Source organism: Macaca mulatta, chromosome 6 (genome assembly GCF_049350105.2).
Source record: "Macaca mulatta isolate MMU2019108-1 chromosome 6, T2T-MMU8v2.0, whole genome shotgun sequence".
Classification (NCBI taxonomy): Eukaryota; Metazoa; Chordata; class Mammalia; order Primates; family Cercopithecidae; genus Macaca; species Macaca mulatta.
Window position 1 is genome coordinate 125,237,662 of NC_133411.1, and position 17,901 is coordinate 125,255,562.

At 37.2% G+C, this 17,901-nt stretch overlaps 1 protein-coding gene and 1 pseudogene across 3 annotated transcripts in view; one reads left to right on the forward strand and one right to left on the reverse strand.

The window, feature by feature from the left end:
• The window catches only part of COMMD10 (COMM domain containing 10), a 245,342-nt gene that overhangs the window by 131,753 nt on the left and 95,688 nt on the right, over window positions 1-17,901 (forward strand). The window lies entirely within an intron of this gene.
• LOC114679112 (U6 spliceosomal RNA) lies at window positions 5,757-5,854 on the reverse strand (annotated as a pseudogene).

Below are 17,901 nucleotides of genomic sequence, written 5' to 3' on the forward strand. Positions count from 1 at the left end.
TTAAAATTCTATCTCCAAGTGGAAAAAATCAGATTGTCCAGAAAATAATAAATACTTGATTGATAGGGTTTGACTGTGTCTCCCCACCCAAAATCTCATCTTTAATTGTAATCCCCATAATCTTCACATGTCAAGGGCGGGATCAAGTAGATGTAATCGAATCATGGGGGTAGTTTCCCCCATGCTCTCCTTATGATAGTGAGTCTCATGAGATCTGATGATTTTTTTAAGCATCTGGCATTTCCCCTGCTTGCACTCACTCCATCCTTCCACCCTGTGAAGAAGGTGCCTGCTTCTCCTTTGCCTTCGCCCATGATTGTAAGTCTCCTGAGGCCTCCCCAGCAATGCAGAACTGTGAGTCAGTGAAACCGCTTTCCTTTGCAAATTACCCAGTCTTGGATATTTCTTTATAGCAGTGTAAGAACAGAGTAATACAATGATCATAAAGAGATTGTTGATGAGAGAGGCCATTGACTCACTAGAGAACCTAGAAATAAATTACCATGGGCATATAATATCTAACATTATATTGAGTTAGTCAAAATATGAAATGTTAATATTTATAGGAGAGACTAAGGATGATGCAAGAACCGAAAGAAAAATGTTCCTAGAAGATCTAAAACCTAAAGATCTTAGCAGACTCCTTGAGAAAAATGTAAATGACCGAAGTAGTTTTGAAAATCTGGTTTTAGCTAGCTCATGCCCTAGAATTTTAATGACTACATAGACTCATTAAAATGAAAGTCAATCTTTTGTTTATTTTTAACATATCTTTCAGTTATCCAAGGGACTATTAGGAGGACTTAAATAACCCATATCCTTATGAAAGTGAATTATAAGCCTCCTTGAAATTAATAAGAATCTTCAAAGTAGTATTTAATTTAAACTTGTAACTTTCTTTGTGTTCTGAGAGAATGCCTTTTCTGTATATTTTAAAGAAATAGACCATTTCTGTTTTGTTCACTAATATATTCACTGCACTTAGCACACTGCCTGCGACAGAGTAACCATTTAATAAATACTTTTTGAATGAATGTAGAAATATAAATTTTACATTTAGTTTTGGGTTACCTGGATAGCTGATAATTAACGAAGCAGTTCCTTTGTTGCCCTTAGGAAATGTCTCTACTGTGATCATACTCAAGTATATTTGGTGGCAGGCTATACGTGAATAGAACTAGTGCTTATTAGAAATGTGGTAGGATGTTTTTGAGATTTATGTTTCCATGCACTGCAGAGCATACTGGTGTTATTTTAAACAAAATATAACTTTTAGATGTTGTGTGGATTTTAATTATTTTAATCAGTCTCCTGGTAAGGGTTAATAATCACAGTTAACTATGTTGTTCTCAAATTCCAAATACTAAATTACTGAGGTCATGGTGCTTTTGGGAACAAATACTATTAATGACTAGTAAAATAAGTTTTATGGATCTCATATCGTTTCTGGAAGACCAATAGATGTATTTATTACCATAATAACACATAGAAAAAGGACAGACATTTCTATGTGGTCCTTAGTTCTCGCTCTCTGTTTTTTTCTAAATCCAGCATGTCATTCCTTTTGTATTCACTCCCTAATTATGTATTTATGTTTTGTTTATTTTTCTTAACTATATATCTGACCTTTATTTTTTTTTTCTGAAGGTCTTGATTAAAATCAGCTTTACTCTACAATAAGTTGAATTGATTTGGGCTGCTTTTTCTCATGAGCCTATTATTTAGTGACTGTTTTCCTCAAATATTTGTTTCCCTGACTTTTGTTACTTCTTCATAGACGTATTTTTAGTAGTTGCAATTTCACCTCCACCCAGCCTTTCTGGGTTGATAATATTGGTTAACACTGACTCTTAGGGTACAATCTCATAGTGTTGGTTTAGAATTAAGATATAATGAACACCAAACCTAAAAAATCAGTGTCAACTTTTACTCCAGTAGCAGTGGAGTTATTTACCAAAAGAAAACAGATTCAGCAGTGATCTGTTACAATGCCTATGTTATGCCCTATTAATCTAAAATAGTTGCATGATAATTCTCTAGGGTTGAGCTGTTTTTAATAGTATGTATGAGAAAACATTTTATGGGCTTTTAGCCAGAAGATTTTATATATAAATGGTAGTAGAGGAACACTGTTAAATTGATGAGTCTTGGAGGCAATGTGATATAATCGATTTTGGGGCTTTGAAATCAGCTTTGAATCCTGACCACTTCACTTACTAACTTTGTGACTGTAGGCAAGTTACTTGACCTCTCTGGGCCTTAACTTCCTATTTTGCAAAATGAGAATAATATAACTTCCTGAAAAGAATTTTGCAAGAATAGAAGGCAGTTATACAAAATGTGTGACAAAAGTTTTGGCACATACAGGTTTCTTCCCAAAGATGAACAAGTCCTACTGCTAAGTATAGAAAGGGAGATACAAGTAAAGTTTCTTCGTTATTTCTTAGAGATTTGTGCCCATAGATCTTTATATTGTCTTAACCTGTGTGATCTACAATGACCCATACTAGAATGTGTGTCTTAAGAAAGCATAGAATTTTTACGCTTTTGTTCAGTTTGAACAAAAATCATCAGTTGTGCTCTGAGTCCTAGGTATCTTCTAGATATAAGTATGTGGGTAGGACAAAGACAAGGGGCATTTAACAGAACCTTAGGTCCTACTTCTAGCAGAGCAGCTATACGTTTCTGTTTTACCATTTGTATTTCTGTGTAAGATATTGATTGAACAAAGGGGTCTGTGTATTACAAAAAAGCTAGAAAAAATACAAGCAAGGTCAGGCAGTCTATTTCTTGGCTTTCCTTTTTCTCAGATCCCACCCTGCTTTCTCCTTGGCATTTTAAAGTTTGTGAGAATGGGTGGGAGTTAGAATGGGGAAGTAGGGAGGAATTCCATTCTGTCTTACTGCGTGGAGTTCTCAGAGAACAAAACATAGCAAAAGGACAAGGGTCCTGTGCAAAGAGGGCATTCCTGGTGGAAAAATTCCTTGACGACCTTAGCTCTTGCGTTGAACTCTACCCACAAAGAGCCATGTTTTGAGCCTTCATTACAAATTTTACAACTGTTAAATAACAAATACAGATATCTTGCCTCTGATTACTTCCTCCTCTGACTACAATGAGATGTCTTTATTAGATCCTTACTATTTTCATTATTTTCTTATCTTAGACTCTAATCACTTTACTCTCATTTCAGTGTCTGCAAGTTCTTTTCTCATTAGTCTTCTCTGTAACAACCAGCAAGAACTCTGACCCTGAATGAATCTTACCTGACTTTACTGCCATCAAGCATTTTTGGAGAAAATAACACATTGGGCTAATGGTTACCTATAATTTCCTGAGGTCTGGGTTCCACCCCTTTTAATCATCTGAGGAATTTTTCTTTCCTCCATCTTCATTATCTTTCTCCTTGTAGGATTTTTACTGTCAACATTTAAACATGTTCAAATAAATCCAAGCATCAAATGAAGGTAACAAATAATCAACTTGTTGGTTCAGCTGCAACTCTGTTTCTCACCCCACAAACTTTTTAAACAAATTGTTTATTTTCATTGTCTTTAGCCCATTCCAATACAGCTTCTGCTCCCATAAGCCAAACTGCTTTTGTAAATTTGTTTCACTTCCCTACTTAGCATTTAACAGATTTCCCATTACCTTCTGATAGTCTCATATCCCTAACATTATATTTATACAATTCTATCTCTCCTTTCTAGCTATAAGCACTTTTCTCATTTCATGAAATATAGTTAATATTCTCCTCCTTCTCTGGGTTTTTTCAAGTTGTATCCTTTAACTGGTGAACACTCTCTGCCTTCCTCAACTCCTCCCACCTAACTGTTCAGTTATCAGATGTCGTCTTCTGAAGGAGGTTTACCGTGACCTGAACTGGTTGAGTTCTCCTACTTTATACCTTCTCTTCACAGCACTTGTCACATTTGTAATAATGTATTTATCATTTTCCCTGTGCCTTTTAATGTTGGCTTCTAGAGAGTAGAGATCCCACTGGTTATAGGACTGGATACCAGAAAGGAGCTCAAGAAATATTTGTTGAAGAAATGACTGAATAAATTAACAACTGTAGCTTTTCCAAGTTCAGTGCATCAGTTGTGTCCTTGGCCTTATTAGAGTGTCTTTTCCTTAGCAGCATAATGAATTTTAAGTGGATAAAAACTATTAGTGATTCCACTAGAGTTATTAAGCACTGTAGCCAGTAATGCATCATAGGTGCACAACTATATACTTTTCCTTTATTGTCCTCTCCTTTTTGCTTTAAAAATAACTATAAATATGTAATAATTTCAAATATTAGGAAGCTGAGTATTTTGTTTCTTATGGCACTTTTAATCAAATCTCATTATTTATTGAGTACTACTCAGTGTATATCCTAAAGTAAAAAAGAAAAAAAAAAAAAGGTTTCTAAAAACCAAAACAAGACACTTTACAAACAGTATAGGAATACATGTGTTCTAAAGAGACCCCAGAAAGTCTGTTTTCTTCCTGAATATATTAGACCCTTTTGAGCTCCTAATGCTGTAGAATAAATGAAATATTATGAAACTTAGGAACTATCTGAAAGCTAAATGTTTAGCTAAAATGTATGATAAATTAATGAACATAGAAAGGAACAGATAGCAGTGGCAGTGTATTTGTTTTGTAAGTTTTATTTACATGCAAAATAATTGTATATGCATTTAAATATAATTGAATGGTATACATATGTATAGAGATTGCTGCCATATTTGATGGATTGGTAAATAGTATTAGAATTAATTTCTGAAGAAATTTTAGTGTAAAGATTTTGATGTAAAAAAAATATCCAGCAACCTATCTATTTATGGCTGTAACAAGGAAGAGTGATTTGGACTACTGCTACAAAGTAGATTAAATGATCTCTAAATTTCTTCATGTATTAACATTGTCTAAATTACTTCGTATATTAATATTTACATATAATATATTTGTAGTATATTCTAATTTAAATATGCAACAGAAATTTGGAAATGAATATAGTTTGTATTCAACTGTGTTGAGAAAGCGTAGAATAATAATTAAATTCTTTTTTTCAACCAAACATTTTTATAAATAAAATTGCTGGATTCCAAGTATTTACACTTAAATAACTTTATGTTATAAACAGTGTTTTTTAAAATACTTTCTTTATGTCTTATACTTTATTTTATTTAAGTTATAGTCATGTGTCTTGGGTAGAATTCTGAGAGAATAATAAGGGACTTTACCCTGTAATCACAGAAGCAGTTTGGTAATATAGGAACCAAGTGACAGCTTTTCTTTTTCAAGTATAGATTCAGATCTGGACAGGAATCTTTAGGGGTGACCTAAAACATCATTATGTCAGTTTACAGCAGAAGGCTTACTCTGTTAGTTTCTAGTAGCTATAATGGAAACTACCCTAGATGAACATTGGTACCTACTTTGCAGTTAGTGACTGATTTTATTTGACCAATTAGCACTCATGAGGGAAAGGAAAATAAGTTGTCCATGACCTGTCATGATTAACTCCTAAGGGACAAGCTTTGATTACCTGTTAGGTTTGTTGTTTTTGCCTTATCAAGTCCACTTCAAGTATGTTCTACAGGCAGAATACACTGGGGGTGGCGGGCATGGAATTTTTTTTTGCTATAATTAGAGCCAATAAGGTTGATTTAAGTAATCAGTTTTTGCCTCTGTTCTACCAACAATTGTGTGATATTAGGAATATCTTTCTTGTGTTTCTTTTTAATAGTTTTTATTTTATTTTTTAAAAAATGGAACACTTCATAAATTTGTGCAGGGGCCATGCTAATCTTACCTGTACCTTTCCAATTTTAGTATATATGCTGCTGAAGTAAATGAGCACATGGTTTTAATCTTTCTTTTCTTTTTTCTTTTGCTTTTCTTTCTTTTCTTTCTGACAAGGTCTAGCTCTATCATCCTCCAGGTTGGAGTGCAGTGGCACAATCTCAGCTCAACTTCCACCTCTCTGCTCAAGCAATCTTCCCACCTCAGCCTCCTGAGTAGCTGAGACTACATCTGTGCACCACCACACTTGACTAATCTTTGTATTTTTTTGTAGAGAGGGGGTTTCTCCATGTTGCCCAGGCTAGTTGTGAACTCGTGAGCTCAAGCAATTCACCCACCTTGGCCTTCCAGAGTTCTGGGATTACAGGCGTGAGCCACTGCACCCAGCCCATGTGTTTGTTATTAATGAAGATTGTGCTATCAGTCACATAATGTCATTGTGAAAACAACATTTGCCACATAATTCCTTAAAGTATTTTACAAGAATAAAAATTTTCTTGATGCCTCATTGTATGTTAGGGTTTATGCTGAGTGCCTTAGGTTCCACCTCCCTCTGCGGGAGCCAAAGTGGGGCAGATAGTTCCTCTCATAACTCCTGTGACAGCTAGAGTTTGGGGCATATGACTTCCTGTGACAGCTAGAGTTTCCGTCAACCAGTTGGAAATCTCTGCATGAGACTTCACATCTAGGAAAAGTAATGCAAAGAAGTAGGGACAGTTTAGACTTTATTCTTCTAGTGGTTTCCAATTCCCAGGCTCAAGCAGTCCTCCCACCTCAGCCTCTAGTGGCTGGAGCAGCATCCAGTATCTCACACCGGTGGAGATACTGGTTCCAGCAGTGGTGGTGGTGCCATATTCTCAGCAGAGGCTTCCTAGGCTGTCTTTTTTTCCGGCATGATTTTGGTTGCAGTTCTGGCTTCCTAATCTTCTTTAGTGCCATCTTGTTTCCCAAGTCTGTTCTTCAGCTTCATCATTTTGTGTGCCATCTGAATTCTTTCCTGCTTAACTTAACCAGAAATCACTTCCATTCTTTGTGACCAACAACTGGACTAGTACAATTCCCTTGGAAAAAGCTAGGGTCTTAATGCCTAGCTGTTTGGAAATATCTTACTACCTTTTTATAGCCACAGCTGCCAAAACCCTAAATTTCAGTTAACACTGTAAAGGGAATTTAAGAAAGAGGAAATAAAAGTTTACATCATTTAAGTCATGGCATCAGAAGAAAACAGTAGTGAAAATCTAATGAACAGTACTATCTTCAAGAAATTGTTCATATATTTTAGCAAGATGAAAACAACTTAAAGCATGTTTTTAGTTGTTACTGTTTATTAATATTATCTTTATTATGAAAGGAAATAATTTGTACTAGGCATGTACTCCTGACCTTCTGAAAAACATCCCTTGATTTTTCTTTGAAGAATCTTTCTCTTTCCTGCTGTTAGAGTAAGGCTACCTCCACCAACTCAGAGATGATGTATGTGACCTATGCCTAAGCAGTCATCACGCTTTATCTCCTTCAACACAGTGATTGGTTGAGATTGGATGACTATATATCAGGATACCTCCACTGAACGATAGCTGTTGCAGCTTCAAGCACTGCAGCCTCACACATCACATGGAGCTGAGAAGAAGACCAAAATATCAGAAAGTAGAACTGAGAGGATGGAGGGAGAGAAACTGAGTCCTGATGGTATATTTTGAGGCCTAAATATATACCTACTAGAAAACGTTATGAAACTTTTATGATTAGGAACTGTTTGAAAGTTAAATATGCAGCTAAAATATATGATTGATTAATACACGGAGGAACAGATAATAGTGACAGTGTGTTTATGTTGTGGAATTCTATTTATATACAAAATAATTTTATGTGCATTTAAATACAACTGAGTGGTACACATATGTACAGAAATTGCTACCATATTTTATAGTTTGATAAATATCCAGCTATTTCTAAAACTATTTCCAATCCTACAATTTCAGTTACATGACCCATTGCACTGCCTTTTTGCCTGCGCCAGTTTGGGTTAGATTTTCTGTCATTGGCAACCAAGGGTTCTCTGTTTCTTTGGAATATAAATGCTAAATCATCTTGAGTTGGAATCATAAAGTATAGCTACCACGTTTTGAGGAATACCTCTTATTTATATTTTAGTTACATGTAACTTTTGTACCTGAAATATTATTGACAAGGAAAGTAACTAATAATTTTAAGCTGAAATACTAATCCTGAAAGATAAGAATGAAAACTCAGACCTTAAGTTCTATAAAACTTTGAGATAGCTACATGTTTACTTTCAGGATAATTTAAATTGATAGAGTACAAGTTGGGAAACAAACACTTTAAGTGAATATTTAAGTCATGTAAAATATGTATTTTTAAAAGTCAAATTAAACATATTACCAAATTCGCTAGAACTAAATATTCTATTTATAATAAGCACTTTGCTACATTTTACACCCCGTTGCCTTATATAACTTTCCACAGTTTTGACATTATAATATTGTGATTTTCTGTCAAACATTATGAGTTTATGGATGACAGAAGCATGCTATTTCCAGATTTTGGTATATATTCTAAGTAGGCAAATATATTTATCAATACTTTCTTTAACTTTCCCAACACCATTCATAAATGCCTGTATTTAGCATTTACTTGTCATTCCTGATCTGAAATTGAAATTTTCTTCATTTTCCTTCTTGCTTGTACCATATCTGTGGGTGTTGAAATGGGTAAAGAAAAGAACTTCCAAAAGCACTGCCTAGAAAACACGACCTCGGCCGGGCGCGGTGGCTCAAGCCTGTAATCCCAGCACTTTGGGAGGCCGAGACGGGCGGATCACTAGGTCAGGAGATCGAGACCATCCTGGCTAAAACGGTGAAACCCCGTCTCTACTAAAAAATACAAAAAACTAGCCGGGCGAGGCGGCGGGCGCCTGTAGTCCCAGCTACTCGGGAGGCTGAGGCAGGAGAATGGCGCAAACCCGGGGGGCGGAGCTTGCAGTGAGCTGAGATTCGGCCACTGCACTCCAGCCTGGGTGACAGAGCCAGACTCCGTCTCAAAAAAAAAAAAAAAAAATGAAAACACGACCTCAAGAGTCTTCTAAGTGAGGGCTCTTTTGAGTGCTGGCACCGGAGACCTAACACAGATTAACATAATCAAATATAGGAAACTGATTGGCTCAAACAGCTACATTGAAACAAGAGGTGAATCTCTAGCCTTAGCCATGGCAGAATCCAGGGGTTCCAGCACCACACAGATTTGTTTCTGCATTCTTCGGTTTTGCTTTCCTCTGTGTTGGCTTTATTCTCTGACAGGGCTTCTCCATGGACTGCCTATGTGCACATGTGTATCATTCTTACAGTTCTGCATTTCAAATAAGTATGACTGACTGTTGTTTTCCCCAATGGCGATTAGTAATTTACAGGGGGAAAAATGTAGTGGCCCTGCTTGGTTCTCATGACTACTAGAGTTTGTGTAAGGAAGGCCACATGATTGATGAGTCTCTCAGTATCACACTGAATGGCATAGTGGTATTTCTGAAAAAGAAAAGATGCACTCAGACAGGTATAGATGTCTTCTTAAGTAGGGCTTAAGTTTCCCGTTGAAAACTGCCCTCCTTACTTTTGTTTCACTACCTAATATACCATAATTGAATTCAGTTGGGTTAACTTGCTTTCTTTTTTAGATGATGAAAACACTACTTCTGGCAAGATTGAGTCATTTATATCCCGTGTGAATTAGATCAGAATGGTTTCTCCTATTATGTAGCTGGGATCACTTTTATTGAAGGATTGGGAATTTTGGCCGTGGGAAGGAAGGTGGGTATTTTGAAGCCTGGCAGTGTAGGAAAGTGGTAGATGGCATGGACTTTAGAAGTTATGTGGACCTAAGTGTGAGTCCTGGGACCCTACCACTTCTAATCTATGTGACCTTAGCCAAGTCACTTAGTTTTTCAAAAGCCCATTTTTTAACCTGTAAAATGAAAATAATAATACCTATCTCATAGAGTAGTTATGGAAATTAAATCAACTAGGTAAAGCATTTATTATGATCCTTAGACATGGTGGGTGTTCCATAATATTATTATGGCGGCTGATATTGTTACCACCGGTACTATTAATGGTACTAATAAACACTGCGCTTTTGCTACGCCTGTTCCTGATGGTCCCCAGCTAGCTAGAATTAAGAGGTCAAAAGTGTTCTGTTGTTCAACTAAGAACACATTAAATAAAATCTCACATTAAATTTTATAAACTAGTCTGGAAGTCTAACTACTACTCATAACATTTTTTCTGTGGGGAAATTGGTTTAAAATTTTTTCAACTTAAAGAAAATATATTTTTGTAATGTAATGCATTTTTCAATGAGATGTGCCTGTGTGTGTGTTAAAAATCATGTATAGTTCTTCTTGTGAGGGGCAGCCAGTCAAGTAAGTGAGGGTCAGAATCTGTTTAAAAATAAACAGAGTCAAAGTAGATTCTATCAGAATAAAGTATATTTGCAGGGGCTGCTAACTGCTATACAAAGTTGCATCATGATCTTATGGCTTGCTTGGGGGGTCTGCTCAACTTGGACTAATTAAGCTACAAATAAAATTTCAAGCATTTTCATTTTGTTTTTGTATTCAGATATTTAGCACTTCACTTTAAAAGTCCTATCATAACTTGTGGCCCTTTAGAGTGGTAGGCTGATTGAGTCAATATCAGGAAATGTTATAATAAGCAAAGAATTCCCCTTAATTTGAGACTGTGCATTACGAAAACCGATCTCAATGAAAGCTACACAGATATGCCAGGATAAATGTACATAGCCACATAGATGGTGGGCAAGTCAGCCTATTGTCCTTGTTTTTATTAATAACGTACAGTACAGAGGAACATTTTAAAAGCTATTCATATTCACAGAATTTAGAATAATTGATACATATTTGAAAAAGGTATTTACCACTTGCCACCGTTATCAAGGAGAATAAGTTCGTGGATAAATAATCTTAGACATACAGAGCTGTAATATTACTTTCTATATTAAAAAACTTGCTCTTACCAGATTATGGCAGATGGGAGGCAGGACTAGATTGCAGCTCTGGACAGAGCAGCGTGTGGTGGCTTGCATTGTGAATTTTAGCTCCAGATTGACTACAAGAACAAACCAGCAATCCCGGAGGACCCACAGACCCTCTGAAGGAAGCAGACTGCTCCTGCAGGACCCAGGTGACACCCCAAATACTGCGAGTGCCCCAACTGCGGAAGTGGGAAAGGGAGACCCTCTTCTCCCAAACACACACCCCCACTGGAGAAGCTGAAGGTCTTTTTGTAGGAGAAGTTTCTGACCTTAATTAGAGCTGAGTCCATTTAGAGAGCTGAACAAAATATAGGGGTGAAGGAAGCAGCAGAAAGGCCCTGGAGCTCGCTGGGTCCCCTAGCAGGCCATTCCTGCATGACACCACAGGGATCCATCAGGAGAGTGGCCAGGGGAGCAAGGGATAAAACTCCACAGAGAGAAGGAAATCTCTAGCTGAACTTTGTAACAATTTGAACAGGGTGAGAAGCCTCCTGGCCAGAACTCAGGGGAGGACACAAATCTGGTGTGCACACTCAACAGGTAAGGGAACCAAGCCCTTTTCTTTTACAGCTGAGAGGCAGATAGCCTGGGGCAAGTTTTCAAGCCTGTCTCACCCACCACCTCGAAACAGACTTGGGGCTGTTGGGGGGCTCCGTGGGAGTGAGACTGGCCCTTTGGTTTGCATAAAAGCTGGGTGATGCCTGTGACTGCCAACTTTCCCCCACTTCCCTGACAACCTGCATGACTCAGCAGAGGCATCCATAATCCTCCTAGGCACACAGCTCTAGTGACCTGGGAATCTCACCCCCTTCCCCAACAGCAACCGCAGCAATGACCCACCCAAGGAGAGTCTGAGCTCAGACATACCTAGCCCTGCCCACACCTGATGGTCCTTCCCTACCCACCCTTGTAGTGGAAGACAAAGGGCATATAATCTTGGGAGTTCTAAGCTCCTGTCTACCGCTGGTCCCTCTCCATACAACTATAGCTGATGGTCTCTGGAAAAACGCCATCTCTTGGCAGGAGGCCAACCAGCACTAAAATAGAGAATTAAACCACCAAAGCTAAAAACCTTCACAGAGTCCATTGCACCCCCTACCCCCCAGTCCCCCACTCCACCCCACCCCCGCTACCTCCACTGGAACAGGTGCTGGTATCCACGGAGAAGAGACCCATAGATGGTTCACATCACAGGATGTGATATTGTGCAGACAACACCCAGTACCAGCCAGGAGCTGGGTAGACTTGCTGGGTGGCTAGACCCAGAAGACAGTAATCACTGCAGTTCGGCTCACAGGAAACCACGTCCATAGGAAAATGGAGAGAGTACTACATCAAGGGAACACCCCGTGGGACAAAAGAATCTGAACAACAGCCTTCAGCCCTAGACCATCCCTCTGACAGAGTCTACCTAAATGAGAAGAACCAGAAAACCAATTCTGGTAATATGACAAAACAAGGCTCTTTAACACGCCCCCACAAAATCACACTAGGTCACCAGCAGTGGATCCAAACCAAGAAGAAATCCCTGGTTTACCTGAAGAAGAATTCAGGAGGTGAGTTATTTAGGTAATCAGAGAGGCACCAGAGAAAAGTGAAGCCCAATGCAAGGAAATCCAAAAAACAATACAAGAAGTGAAGGGAGAAATATTCAAGGAAATAGACACTTTAAAGAAAAAACAATCAAAAATTCAGGAGACTTTGCACAAACTTACAGAAATGCAAAATGCTCCAGAAAGTCTCAGCAATAGAATTGAACAATTATAAGAAAGAAATTAAGAGGTCAAAGATGAGGTCTTCAAATTAATCCAATCCAACAAAGACAAAGAAAAAAGAAAATATGAACAAAGTTTCCAAAAAGTCTGGGATTACGTTAAACAACCAAACCTAAGAATAATAGGTGTTCCTGAGGAAGAAGAGAATTCTGAAAGCTTGGAAAGCATATTTGATGGAATAATCTGGGAAAACTTCCCCAGCCTTGCTAGAAACGTAGACATCCAAACACAAGAAGCACAAAGAACACCTGGAAAATTCATCACAGAAAGATCATGACACACTGTCATCGGGTTATCCAAAGTTAAGACGAAAGAAAGAATCTTAAGAACTGTGCGACAGAAGCACCAGGTAACTAACTTATAAAGGAAACCCTATCAGATTAACAGCAGATTTCTCAGCAGAAATCCTATAAGCTAGAAGGGATTGGGGCCCTATCTTCAGCCTCCTCACACAAAACAATTAGCCAAGAATTTTGTATCCAGCGAAACTAAGCATCATATATGAAGGAAAGATAGTCTTTTTCGGAAAAGCAAATGCTGAGAGAATTCACCATTACCAAGCCACCACTACAAGAACTGCTAAAAAGAGATCTAAATCTGGAAACAAATTCTGGAAACACATTAAAACAGAACCTCTTTAAAGAATAAATCACACAGGACCTATAAAACAAAAATACACATTAAAAAGCAAAAACAAAATAAAGTATGCAGGCAACAAAGAGCACGATGAATGCAATGGTACCTCACATATCAATACTGACATTGAATGTAAATGGCCTAAATGTTCCACTTAAAAGATACAGAACCACAGAATGGATAAGAACTCTCAAGAAACTATCTGCTGCCTTCAGGAGACTCACCTAACACATAAGGACTCACATAAACTGAAAGTAAAGGGGTGGAAAAAGGCATTTCATGCAAATGGACACCAAAAGCAAACGGGAAGCTATTCTTATATCAGACAAAACAAACTTTAAAGCAACAGCAGTTAAAGAGACATTATATAATGGTAGAAGGCCTTGTCCAACAGGAAAATATCACAATCCTAAACATATGCACCTAACACTGGAGCTCCAAAATATATAAAACAATTGCTAAGAGACCTAAGAAATGAGATAGACAGCAACACAATAATAGTGGAGGACTTTAGTACTCCACTGACAGCACTAGACAGGTCATCAAGACAGAAAGTCAACATAGAAACAATGAATTTAAACTTGGAACAAATGGACTTAGCAGATACATACGGAACATTTTATCCAGCAACCACAGAATATGCATTCTGTTCAACAGTGCATGGAACTCTCTCCAAGATAGACCATATGATTGAGGCCATAAAACGAGCCTCAGTAAATTTAAGAAAATTGAAATTATATCAAGCCACTCTCTCAGACCACAGTGGGATAAAACTGGAAATCGACTCCAAAAGGAACCTTAAAAATGATGCAAATACATGGAAATTAAATAACTTGCTCCCGAATGAGCATTGGGTAAAAACGAAATCAAGATGGAAATTAAGAAATTCTTTGAACTGAATGACAATAATGACACGACCTATCAAAACCTCTGGGATACAGCAAAGGCAGTGCTAACAGGAAAGTTCATTGCCCCAAATGCCTAAATCAAAAAGACTGAAAGAGCACAAACTGACATTCCAGGGTCACACCTCAAGGAACTAGAGAAACAAGAACAAACGAAACCCCAACCCAGCAAAAGAAAGGAAATAACCAAGATCAGAGCAGAACTAAATGAAATTGAAACAAAAACAGTACAAAAGATACATGAAACAAAAAGCTGCTTCTTTGAAAAGATAAATAAAATTGATAGACCATTGGCAAGCCTAATCAAGAAAAGAAGAGAGAAAATCCAAATAACCTCACTAAGAAACAAAACAGGAGATATTACAGCTGACACCCCTGAACTGCAAAAGATCATTCAAGGCTGTTTTGAACACGTTTATGCACATAAACGAGAAAACCAAGATGAGATGGAGAAATTTCTGGAAAGATACAGCTCTTAGCTGCTTACATCAGGAAGAACTGGATTCCCTGAACAGACCAATAACAGGCAGTGCGATTGAAATGGTAAGTTAAAAAATTACCAACAAGAAAAGTCCAGGACCAGACGGATTCACAGCAGAATTCTACCAGATACTCAAAGAATTGGTACCTATCCTTTTGACACTATTCCACAAGATAAAAAAGGAGCCCTTCCTAATTAATTCTGTGAAGCTGGCGTCACCCTAATACCAAAACCAGGAAAGGACATAACCAAAAAAGAAAACTACAGACCGATATCCTTGATGAACACAGATGCTAAAATCCTTTACAAAATACCAGCTAACCAAATCCAACAACATATCAAAAAGATAATCCACTATGATCAAGTGGTTTTCATACCAGGGATGCAGGTATGGCTTAACATAAACAAGTCAGTAAATGTGATTCACCATGTAAACAGAATTAAAAACAAAAATCACATGATTATCTCCATAAATACAGAAAAAGCATTCAGCAAAATCCAGCATTTTTTACAGTTAAAACTCTCAGCAAAATCAGCATACAAGGGACGTACCATAATATAATAAAAGTCATCTGTGACAATCCCACAGCCCACATAATACTGAAAGAGGAAAAGTTGAAAGCATTTCCTCTGGGAACTGGAACAAGACAAGGATACCTACTCTCACTACTTCTTTTCAGTATAGTACTGGGAGTCCTGGCCAGAGCAATCAGACAAGAGAAAGAAAGAAAGAACATCCAAATTGGTAAAGAGGAATTCAGACCATCAGTGTTTGACGATATGATTGTTTACCTTCAAAACCCTAAGAACTCCTCCAGAAAACTTCTAGAACTGATAAAAGAATTCAGCAAAGTTTCCGGATACAAGATTAATGTACACAAATCAGTAGCTATTCTATACACCAAGAGTGACCAAGCAGAAAATCAAATCAAGAACTCAACCCCTTTTACAATAACAAATAAATAAATAAAATACTTAGGAATATACCTAACCAAGGAGTCAAAGACCTCTACAAGAAAAATTACAAAACACTGCTGAAAGAAATCATAGATGTCACAAACGAATGGAAACACATCCCATGCTCACGGTTGGGCAGAATCAATATTGTAGAAATGACCATACTGCCAAAAGCAATCTACAGATTCAGCAGAATCTCAATCAAAATACCACCAGCATTCTTCACAGAATTAGAAAAAACAATTCTAACATTCATGTGGAACCCAAACAGAGCCCTCATAGCCAAGGCAAGACTAAACAAAAAAGAACAAATCTGGAGGCATCATACTACCTGATTTCAAACTATACTATAAGGCCATAGTCACCAAAACAGCATGGTACTGGTATAAAAATAGGCACAGAGACCAATGGAACAGAATAGAGAACCCAGAAATAAACCCAAATACTTACAGCCAACTTATCTTTGACAAAGCAAACAAAAACATAAAGTGGGGGAAAGGACACCCTTTTTAACAAATGGTGCTGGGATAATTGGCTAGCCACATGTAGCAGAATGAAACTGGATCCTTATCTCTCCCCTTATACAAAAATCAACTCAAGATGGATTAAGGACTTAGACCTGACATTATAAAAATTCTAGAAGATAACATTGGAAAACCCTTCTAGACATTGACCTAGGCAAGAATTTCATGACCAGGAACCCAAAAGCAAATGCAATAAAAAAAAAGATAAATAGCTGGGACCTAATTAAACTAAAGAGCTTTTGCATGGCAAAAGGAATAATCAGCAGAGTAAACAGACAGCCCACAGAGTGGGAGAAAATCTTCACAGTCTACACCTCTGACAAAGGACTAATACCCAGTATCTACAATGAAACTCAAATCAGTAAGAAAAAAACAATCCCATCAAAAAGTGGACTAAAGACATGAATAGACAATTCTCAAAAGAAGATACAACAAATGGCCAACAAACATATGCAAAAATGCTAAACATCACTAATGATCAGGGAAATACAAATCAAAACCACAATGCAATGCCACCTTACTCCCGCAAGAACAGCCATAATCAGAAAATCAGTGAACAGTAGATGTTGGCATGGATGCAGTGATCAGGGAACACTTCTACACTGCTGGTGGGAATGTAAACTAGTACAGCCACTGTGGAAAACAGTGTGGAGATTCCTTAAAGAATTAAAAGCAGAATTACCATTTGATCCAGCAGTCCCACTACTGGGTATCTACCCAGAGGAAAAGAAGTCATTATTTGAAAAAGATACTTGTGCACACACACATTTATAGCAGCACAATTGACAGTTGCAAAGTCATGGAACCAACCCAAATGCCCATCAACCAACGAGTGGATAAAGAAACTGGGGTGTGTGTGTGTGTGTGTGTGTGTGTATGATGGAATACTACTCAGTCATAAAAAGGAATGAATTAACAGCATTTTCAGTGACCTGGATGAGATTGGAGACTATTATTCTAAGTGAAGTAACTCAAGAGTGGAAAACCAACCATTGTGCGTTCTCACTGTTTTGTGGGTGCTAAACTATGAGGACACAGAGACATTAGAATGATACAGTGGACTTTGAGGACTTGGGGTGAGGAGGGTGTGGTGAGGGATAAAAGACTACAAATATAATGCAGTGTATACTGCTTGGGTGATGGGTGCACCAAAATTGCACAAATCTCCGCTAAAGAACTTACTCATGTAACCAAATACCACCTCTACCCCAATAACTTATGGAAAAGTAAATATGTTAAAAAAAAAAAAAAAACTTAATAGCCAAATCTGTTAACTCTGTGATTCCTGCTTTGGTTAATGTAGATTATTATCACATGATATTAAAGAGTCAGGATTATGGAGTTGATGTTTTACTGGTGCTTTTTTTTTAAAAAAAAAGGAAAAAAAAGTTTATTATTTAAGGCTGTGCACAGTACATACTTATATTCAAACATCCCTTTTGCCGTTAGTCACAGAAATACTAAATATGTGTATGAATGGCTTTTCACAGTCTATATGATGACTGGAAAAATAGCTAATATAGTATATTCTAAATGATAAATCTTCATCTTCATATATAAAGACATCATATTACTAATTTTCAAATTTATCAAGAAGACACTGAACAAAACCTTAAAAAAATGGATATTGTTTTAATGTGATGTATGATTTACTAAATTAAGCTTAGGAGCATTGCTATATCTGTATTTCTCTCTTTCAATATGTGCTTACATACAAATAACAACTTTGTGAGTATTTTCTCCTTACAGATTTTCAGTAATTT